The following is a 10,175-nucleotide window of genomic DNA, read 5'->3' on the forward strand; positions in this document are numbered from 1 at the left end:
TACAGATGTAGCAGGACTGGCAGCGTCACGACCGAAAAAGCAAAGGCCCATGGTGCTTGGGACGGAGTCTTCTACGATGGTGCTGCAGGGGGGTCCATGCTTCCAGATTGCAACCCCTTCCCCCCCTGCCCGGGCCACGCTCACGCATACCTTAAGGTTTGTTACATCTGTAATGGTTCTACAATAGTGGTATAAGAACACCAAACAAAGACTACACAGGAATCCCTGCTTTGAAGAGTTTACGTCTAGGTGTGTTAAGTTGGGTGAGATACATACATTAAGAGTATATGGAAGTCCACCGTGAATGAGTTTTAAGCTGCATACTGTACGTGGGTACAAAGTTTGTGCAGGTGTTTTTTGTTTGTTTGTTTTTTTGAGGTAGGTTAAATAGTTCCTTAAAGGTGCTGTTATTGTAAGGCCACATTAAGTGACCATTATGAAATGCTTTTTTTAATAATACATTTCTTACAATAACGATAATAGCACTATTTTGTGTCTCTGGAAAACAGGTATATTTCATCCACTTATAAAATGACTTTCTTATTTTGAGAAATACAAGCCAAAAAAAAAATGAATTCTGAAATGCATTAGGAATTTAGTAGAAATAGCTATGTTAGTCCAATTGCGACCGTGCAGAGTAAATGAGGTACATTATTAGATGACACCTTTTTAATTTGGCTAACAATTGATATTATAAGACGATCTTTCGAGATGCATATTACCAACCTCTATAGTATAAATACTGGTGGGTTTTATTGGTGAATATTGAACTTCACTTACATGCACAAACATACATTTAAAGGTCTGCTTTGATGCATGTAAATGCTTAAAGTTACAGTAGTATGTTGATTCATTTGTCACTTGCGAATTGAGACAGGATGACTCAATGCATTGTCAGTTGGAGATCTTTCCAGGTTGCCGAATGGATTCCGTCTTGTTAATTACCACAAACTATTTGCATCTGAAAAAAATAATTAGCCTGTGTTCAGTGAGCAGTTTCTGTACTTCTACAATGCAAGTGATTAGACTTGTGTACTCTATGCATCATCTTAATTAAAAGAGACTTGTTCATCACATAAGCTGTTTACAATGTCTTATCTGGAACTCCACTTTCATGTTTATAATAATTGGAAGCGTCCATATATATTAGTCTTGTAAAGGATTGTGAGATTTGATTTGTTGCTATTTTGTACTGTAGCTAATTGAATGAAATATTGTTTTTTTTTTCCACGGTTTTATTAATGGTAAATATCCTGGTTATAGTTTTACAATACTGCATATTGCAGCTATAACTATAAATTGTGCTATAACTTCTTAAAACAGTAACTTTTGAAATTCATGGGAAGCTTCATGAAAAATTACAATGTAGATAGGAAGATAAATAAAGGACCAGGCTGGCAATGAAACATTTTATATTCGGTACAACTGATGAAACCATAGCAAAACGCGTAGGGTTTACGAGTGAGCAAGAGAGACTGAGAGCCCAGCTGTTCACATTGCGCTGACGTCGATCGAGTGAACTCATCCAGAGTTCATCCGCGAGAGGCAAAATCAATCACGTGACAGGGAAGTACTCCGTTCTCCTGTGTCGCGCAAGGAGAAGTACCGGCATCCAGTGAGACGTGGCAGTCACCTTGGGCTCTTTCTCTCGTGCATATATTTCTTCCAGTTTGTGAGTGCAATGTGCATTTGTTTTAATACACACAACATCTGCTCTCTTCCATTTAACCTTTACTGCCCAAACCTGGCAACCTCTCTATGCAAAGTATACTTTCATCAGCCTTGGACAAGACAGCTCCTACCACCACATGTCACTCCCGGCATCTTAAGTTGCAACCAAGGCACACAAGCTCTACCCCTACCTCCAAAAGTGCTCACTGCTGAATGTTACTGGAGTGAATTACGCTCTTAACTGATTTCCTCCACTATAAATTCCTACTCTCATCTTATAACATGGCCCTTTTCCCTTGCCAAGTAAACCTACTTTTCTTCTCTCATCCTAACACTGTCCTCTAACCCTCAACACCTATTTGCCACCTTTAACTTCCTTCTCTGCCCAATTGCACCTCATGGCCCAAGAGTTTGCCACCTACTTCACATCAGGCCACACACACAACACCTTTGCACACCTAAATCCACCCATCTCTGACACACTCCCATCTTCTTTTAAACATGCACTCATCACGCCCATTCTAAAGAAACCTTCCGTCTAACAGAGCTTCTAATCCAGCTAATCGTTAGATAGAGCCTCTAATCCAGCCCTCTGTCTAACGACCGCCCCATGTTTCTTCTCCCCTTTATATAGTTACGTAGTAGATCAGGTTGAAAAAAGACATGCGTCCATCAAGTTCAACCTATGCTAAATTTAGATGACAGATACTTTATCCTTACTTGCGTATTGATCCAGAGGAAGGCAAACAAAAAACCACAGTGACATATCATCCAATGATATCACATAAGGGGAAAAATAAATTCCTTCCTAACTCCAAGAATTGGCAACCGGATTACTCCCTGGATCAACATCCTTCCCATTTTTACTTACTTGGTATATCTCTATACCTTTCCTTTTTAAAAAGATGTCCAACTTTTTTTTTTTTTAAATATAACAAATCTATTGTATCTGCCATCACAGTCTCTATGGGTAATGAATTCCACATTTTAACTGCCCTTACTGTAAAGAACCCTTTCTTTTATTTCTGGTGAAATCTCCTTTCCTCCAACCTTAAGGGATGACCCGTATCCTTTGTACTGCCCTTTGGATGAATAGTTATTTTGAAAGCTCCTTGTACTGTCCCCGAATATATTTGTATATAGTTATCATCTCCCCTTTTAGACACCTCTTTTCTAATGTAAATAAATCGAATTTAGCTAGCCTCTTCTCATAAGTTAGATTGTCCATCCCCTTTATTAATTTGGTGGCTCTTCTCTGCACTCTCTCTAGTTCCATAATGTCTTTTCTAATGAGTGCTCAAAATTGTACTCTATATTCAAGGGGTCGTCTTACTAATGCTTTGTAAAGGGGCATAATTATGTTTACTTCCCTTCCATCCATTGCTCGCTTAATGCAAGATAAGATCTTGTTTGCCTTTGCAGCTACTGCATGACTTTTGGCACTATTGCTAAGCCGGTGTGTACAAGCACACCTAAATCCTTCTCCATTAAGATTCCCCCAATTTATCCCCATTTAATTTGTAAGTCGCCTGTTTTTTCTTGCATCCCAAATGCATAACCTTACATTTATCTGTGTTAAACCTCCTCTGCCATTTACCTGCCCAAATTTCCAGTCTCTCCAAGTCCTTCTGGAGAGAAATTACAGTACATCCTGCTGTGATTCTACTACCTTACACAATTTAGTATCATCAGCAAAGATGGAGACTTTGCTCTCGATGCCAACCTCAAGGTCATTAATTAACAAGTTCAAAAGCAGGGGTCCCAGTACCAACCGTGAGGTACTCCACTCACGACCATCACCCAATCTGAAAAAGTTCCATGTATGACAACCCTCTGTTGTCTGTCCTTCAACCAGTTTTCAATCCCGGTGCATATATTTTTATGGAGTCCAGTTTGCTTTTATTTTGTACACCAACCTCGTGTGGAACCGTATCAAAAGCCTTTGAAAAATCTAAGTAGACCACATCAACTGCATTACCCTGGTCTAAATTCATACTTACCTCCTCAGAAAACAAATAAGGTTAGTTTTCCATGATCTATCCTTCATAAATCCATGCTGACTATTACTAATAATTTTTTTTCCATTAGATATTCGTGAATATTATCCTGTATTAAACCTTCAAGTAGTTTCGCCACTATTGATGTCAGGCTTACAGGTCTGTAATTCCCCGGTTGTGATCTAGCTCCCTTTTTAAATATAGGCACCACATCTGCTTCACGCCAATCTTGTGGTACTGAGCCTGTGGAAATGGAGTCCTTGAATATTAAATGTAATCAGTTGGCTATTACAGAACTTAACTCATTGAGAACTCTTGGATGTATGCCATCAAGGCCAGGTGCCTTACTTATTTGAAAAAAATTTAAACAGCTGCTCCAAGTGCACATACATGTGGCAAGATGTGCATTGAGTGGCATTCTCAATCCTTGCTTCCAAGCTACTTGAGCGGCTTGGATACACTCATTTTCTCTCCTCCAACTCCCTGCTTGACTCTTTGCAATCTGGATTCTGCGCTCTACATTCCACTGAGACAGCACTAGCAAATGTGGCCAATGACCTACTCACAGCTAAGTCTAGGGGTAATTTCTCCTAACTAATTCTCTTGGATGTCTCTGCTACCATCGACACTGTTTATCACCCCCTTCCCCAGCACACTCTACACTCCATTGGCCTCTGATACAACCTTCTCCTGGTTCAAGTCCTACCTATCCAACTGCTCATTTAGTGTTTACTTCTCTGGTGTCTCCTCCTCTTCTCACCCTCTGGGATGGTGCTTGTCTCAAATCAGGAAGCGGACCCGCAGGGCTGAGGTAGGGATGCAAATAAACTGACCAGAGCCCAGGGACAGAGTCCTGGAAGAGTATCCGTTATCGGTAAGCAGGCAGGGGTCAGGGCTGGCGGCAGAGTTGCAAAGTCCAGGAGACAGGCAGAGGTCACGGTCCGGAGTCAGCAACAGGAGAATCAAAATGGGCATAAGGGTAAAGGGTGACTGCAAAGACCAACAAGAGCTGCAAACGTTAGAACTTTGCTCGGCGATACCCACTAGGAACTGCAGCCTTATACAGAAGGCTGCCAGTACCCAAAATGGCCACAGCGATCAGAAAGAGCAGGTTACTTGGAAACCCCGAACCTCAGCAAAACATGGCACGGGTTGAGCAGAATCCTTACAGTACTTCCCTCTTGAGGTGAGACCTCCGGGTGATCTAAGCCAGTTTGGCAGGGAATTTCTGATGAAACGCCCGGTACAGGTTGGGAGCATGGACATCCCTGGATTTGATCCATGAATTTTCCTCAGGTCCATAACCATTCCAATGGACCAAGACATGGAACACTGGGGGTATTCTTAAGTTATCCGGAAGTTCCAGTTTGAATGCCACCGGGTTGACTTGTTTCAGGATTTTGTAAGGACAAATGAACTTGGGCCTGAGTTTGGAGGAAGGCAGTTTCAAGTGGATATTTTTTGTAGCCAGCCAAACCTGATCTCGAAACGGGGGCAGTGGTTGTCGACATTTATCTGCCTGGGTTTTTTGCTGAAGGGTGGCTTTGGTCAGATTGGCCTGAATTTTCTTCCAGAGTAATTGGAGTTCTTGGATCTTATCATCCACTGCAGTTACTCCGGAGAGGGCTGGAAGGAGGAAGAGCAGTGGGGTGGCACCCATAGGCACAAAAGAACGGTGATTCCAGTGTTGAATCATATTTCATGGAATTGTGGGAAAACTCGGCTCACGGTAGCAGATCAACCCAGTTGTCCTGTAGCTCAGAAACAAAGCAGCGGAAAAAAAATTCTAAGGCCTGGTTGGCCCTTTCCGTGAGACCATTGGACTGGGGATTGTAGGAAGAAGAGAAATGTAGGGAGATACCTATTCTTTGGCAGAAGGTTATCCAAAATCTGGAGACGAATTGGTATCCGTGGTCTGAGATTATATACATCAGAACTCCATGGAGGCGGAATATCTCCTTAATAAAGATCTCTGATAGTTCAGAGGCCGTGGGTCTGTCCTGAGAGGAACAAAATGGGCCTGTCGTTTGAGTTGATCGACTACTACCAGTAGGGTAGTCATACCACTGGAGGGAGGCAGTTCCACCATAAAATCCATAGATAAGTGGGTCCACGGGTGGATGGGTAACGTCCTTGGCACATTTGTCTGAGTGCATATAATGCAGGTTGGCAAGCAAAAGATTTGTTCGAGGAAATTGCACCCTCGGGTGACCAGCCATCTTGGAGTTATGACCCCATTGCAACACCTCACTTCAGAATTGAAGGGGGGGGGGAATTATTTAGACGAACGTGTGTACATTGACCTAGGATCCTCTACCTGAGCCTGCGAAATCTGTTGCAGAAGTGATGATACGGCAGAGATGAGCTGTGAAGATGGAATGATGGGCCCCTGCTCTACCTCCTCGGAGCCGTCAAGTGAGAATTGTCAGAATAGAGCATCTGCTTTGATGTTCTTGGATCCTGGACGATTAGAGATCACAAAGTTGAACCGCGTGAAGAAGAGAGCCCCCCTTTGTATCTAAAGCCCTCTCCCGCCTTAAACCTTTTTCATTGACTGCCCCTCACCTCTGGAATGCCCTTCCCCTCAGTACCCGACTAGCACCCTCTCTATCCACCTTTAAGACCCACCTTAAGACACACTTGCTTAAAGAAGCATATGAATTGGACTGTGGCTATTCTGAACACATGGCACATAAAGCTTGGCCCCCTGCAGATGCACTTACCAGAACTCCCTCCTACTGTCTCTGTACGTTCTCCCTACCTACCAATTAGACTGTAAGCTCCTCGGAGCAGGGACTCCTCTTCCTTAATGTCTAAAGCACTTATTCCCACGATCTGTTATTTATATTATCTGTTATTTATTGGATTACCACATGTATTACTGCTGTGAAGCGCTATGTACATTAATGGCGCTATATAAATAAAGACATACAATACAATACCTCGCCTGACACATCCCGAATCTCTTTGCTCCTTCGATGTATTCAAGTTTCTTGTGGTCTGTTAGGATTGCAATCGGAGAAGTTGTCCCCTCAAGCAAATGTCTCCATTCTTCAAGGGCCATTTTCATAGCCAGAAGTTCTCGATTTCCAACATCATAGTTCCTATCTGCAGAAGAAATTTCAGATTTCAGAAGATCAGGTGAATTGGAAAACCCGAACTGCAGCAAAACCCAGCATAGATCGAGCAGAATCCTTACACCCTCTCTGTTAGGATGCCACAAGGTTCTGTCCTTGGCCTTCTGCTCTTATCACTCTACACCTCTTGGTGAACTAATATGATATTTTGGCTTTCAGTATAATCTCTATGCTGATGACACCCAAATCTACCTCTCCTCCGCTGACCTCGTCCCATGTGAACAACTGTTTATCCGCAATCTCCTCCTGGATGTCCCACCATTACCTGAAGCTTAACATGCCCAAAACATAATTGGTAATCTTTCCACTTTCCACTGTCACCCCTACACCTAAACTGTCCCCCACTGCCAATAATACCACATTCTCATTAACGCACCAAGCCCATTGCCAATGTGTCATCTTTAACTCTGCTCTCTCTTTCATTCCTCACATTGAAGCCCTCACTAAGTCCTGTCAACTCCACCCTCCAAAATATTGCTAGGATATGCCCTTTTCTCCCTCATGACACAACTAAAATCTTAATTCACTCACTTATCCTGTCCCATCTTGATTAATGCAACCTTCTCCTAGTTCGTATTCCCCTCGTCCGCCTGTCCAAACTCCAAGCCATCCATAACGCTGCTGCCAGACTCATCTACCTCACACACCGCTCCACTTCTGCTACTCCACTAAGAAAATCATGTACTGAATTCCCATATTCTCTAGAATTAAATTTAAAACTCTAGCTCTGACTTACAAAAGCTCTATGTAATGCCGCCCCTCCCCCTTACATCTGTCTGGTGTTGGGGGTGGGGGGGTAGTTTAAGTATGTATTAGGGTTAGTGGAAGTATGTATCTGGGGGGTAGTGGAAGTATATATCTGGGTGGGTGGTAATGTAGGAATTTATTTTGTTGGAGGGTTGTTTGGCTATTGTGAGGATGGGCGGGGAAGGTTGTATGGGTATTGGGGAAAATTGTGTGTGTGGCCAGGGAGGGAGGAGGGAAAAAGTGTGCAGAGGGAGCGGAATTGAGTGATAGCAAAGGGGGGCAGGGGGGAGTATGGTGGGAGTAAGAGGGAGCGAGGGGTGAGTGAGGAAGAGGGGTGGGTATGAGTGAGACGGGACAAGAGAAATACATGGGATGGGAGGGGGGGTGATAGAGGAGGGGTCTCGCAAGACCACCAACATGGGGGGGCGGTGGGGGGGGAGAGAGAGGGCTCTGTCAAACTGTAGTCCTGGGCCTGGGGAAATCTGTTGGTGGCCCTGTTGTTGACTGACTTTTTTACATTTTTACTTTTGATTTTTGCTAATGATACTGCGTCAGTATGTTTTATGAGCTGAATAGTATTTCACCTTAACTTTTTCAGCACTGGATGGGCCAGCAGTGCATTGCCAAAACATAACATCTCTATCTGCAGCTTATGATGTTTTTGAGACTGGATCAAGATTAGGAGAACGCTGTGATGTTGTTTTTGTCCTTTTTTTATCCACCATAACCTGACCGTGTTTGTTTTTGGACTGTTCCTAAAGTACTTCATGAGGTTTATAAATACCTCACTTATTTATTCCCCAATCTAGGAAAGGCAGATCTTTGGAAATGTCCCCATTAGAGGCAAAATATGTTAGGTACTGTATTTACAACACTTCTCTAATGCACGGTATAACTCAGGAGTGCTCAACCAGTCCTCAAGGCCCCCCTAACAGGCCAGGTTGATTGACCAACCTGTACTGAAGCAGGGACTGATTGAGCCACCAGTGCTGAAGCAGGGATATCCTTAAAACCTGACCTGTTGGGGGGCTTGAGGACTGGGATTGAGCACCCCTGGTATAAAGGACCAACATCCTTTTTATAAACTTGGCGCAAAAAAATGTGACGGTCATTGTCTGCTTACAAATCTATACTTCTGTTTTAGTAGAGTGATTCTTGAAGACAAACTGTGGCTGAGCATAGGAAATAAACCATTTTTAACCTGGTATGCACTCTCCCTATCTCTCCTTGAACAGCATTTTGTCCTGAAGAATGTAAAAACTATGCAACTACTTAGTGTAACTAACTATAAGCCATTTTAAAATTAAAAATCTACTTCTTTAGGACCCTAACTTTAATGTCTATTTGTATATCTAAATCCTTAGAACAAACAGGCGGGCCTCGGGGGTGGTACATTCACTGCATTTTAGTTGTGAGATCCGTATTTTTTGGAGAAGTATGATCTCACTAATGTAGAATTGCGCCAGATCCCAGACTCGTACAGGAAATATGGAAAAACGGAGGAATAATCCTCAAAAAAAACGATGGTCCAAAATATGCTGAAAACAATATGCTTGCAACTGTAAAATCTAATCATGCCACTGATCAAGCCAAATAAATTCTTTGTGTTATGAATTACCCGTGTGAAAACGAACTTACCATCAGGACGGGGGCTAAATTGCGGTACGGGGAGGCAGAGGTGCCGGTGAACACACAGTTAAGAACGTCCCACGGCAATCTCACCTCCTCTCCGCCGTTACCATCACCAAATCCTGGCGTCCCACACACTAAAAGGTAAAAAAAAAACGGCTAGTACTCACTGTCTTGATACGAGGCCGATGCCAAGTAGAAAGGCTGTGTACCGTGTGCATGTTCGGCGTGCTCCTGCCCGGAATCCAAAGTAGAAAAAAATGCTGTGATGGCGGATCACACACCATTGCACATTAAATTCTTTATTTTTCTACTAATTGCGCTTGGTGATCCGCCATCACAGCATTTTTTTCCGTACTGGAAATATTTATTACTTGAAAATAATTCCGGTCTGCCTAATCTTAACCATTTTCCAACATGACCTACTTAAAATGCGGTATATTTCAATGTTACAGAATTTTATATGAATCATCTATACAGGCACTCATGTATTTTTTAATAATCTATTGAACAAAAATGCGGATGTTTCAAGAATACATATAAGAGACCCAACTACCCGGTGTATATATGTCCTGGGCATACAGATACAGTATGATGACAAATACAAGGTTACAAATACAGTTACATTAAGCTAACAGGATTTTACATTATGTACAAGACATTGCATGCACAGTTAAAGATAATATATGGTATAGGCGTATGTAACAGTTACAGACCAGATTAAAATGTGAGACAGCTTTAGTTTTGAAAGAACTTAGACTGGTAGTGGATGTGAGAGTCTCCGGTAGATTGTTCCAGTTTTGGGGTGCATGGTAAGAGAAAGAGGAGCAGTTGGATACTTTGCTGAGCCTTGGGACCATGAACAGTCTTTTGGAGTCAGATCTCAGATGATAAGTGCTGCATGTGGTAGGGGTGAGGAGCTTGTTCATATAGATGGGTAGCTTGCCCAGGAAGTATTTGAAGACAAGACAGGAAAGATGAACTTTGCACCTAG

At 42.7% G+C, this 10,175-nt stretch overlaps 1 long non-coding RNA gene across 1 annotated transcript; it reads right to left on the reverse strand.

Moving 5' to 3' along the window:
* Window positions 1-753: 753 nt before the first annotated feature.
* Window positions 754-9,306, reverse strand: LOC142465514 (uncharacterized). The gene is made up of 3 exons (XR_012787904.1): window positions 9,191-9,306; window positions 6,611-6,776; window positions 754-961 (listed from the first exon to the last, which is right to left on the reverse strand). It is a non-coding gene; the product is annotated as an uncharacterized LOC142465514 (long non-coding RNA).
* Between the last annotated feature and the right edge of the window lie 869 nt (window positions 9,307-10,175).

This window comes from Ascaphus truei, chromosome 1, assembly GCF_040206685.1.
Source record: "Ascaphus truei isolate aAscTru1 chromosome 1, aAscTru1.hap1, whole genome shotgun sequence".
NCBI lineage: Eukaryota > Metazoa > Chordata > Amphibia > Anura > Ascaphidae > Ascaphus > Ascaphus truei.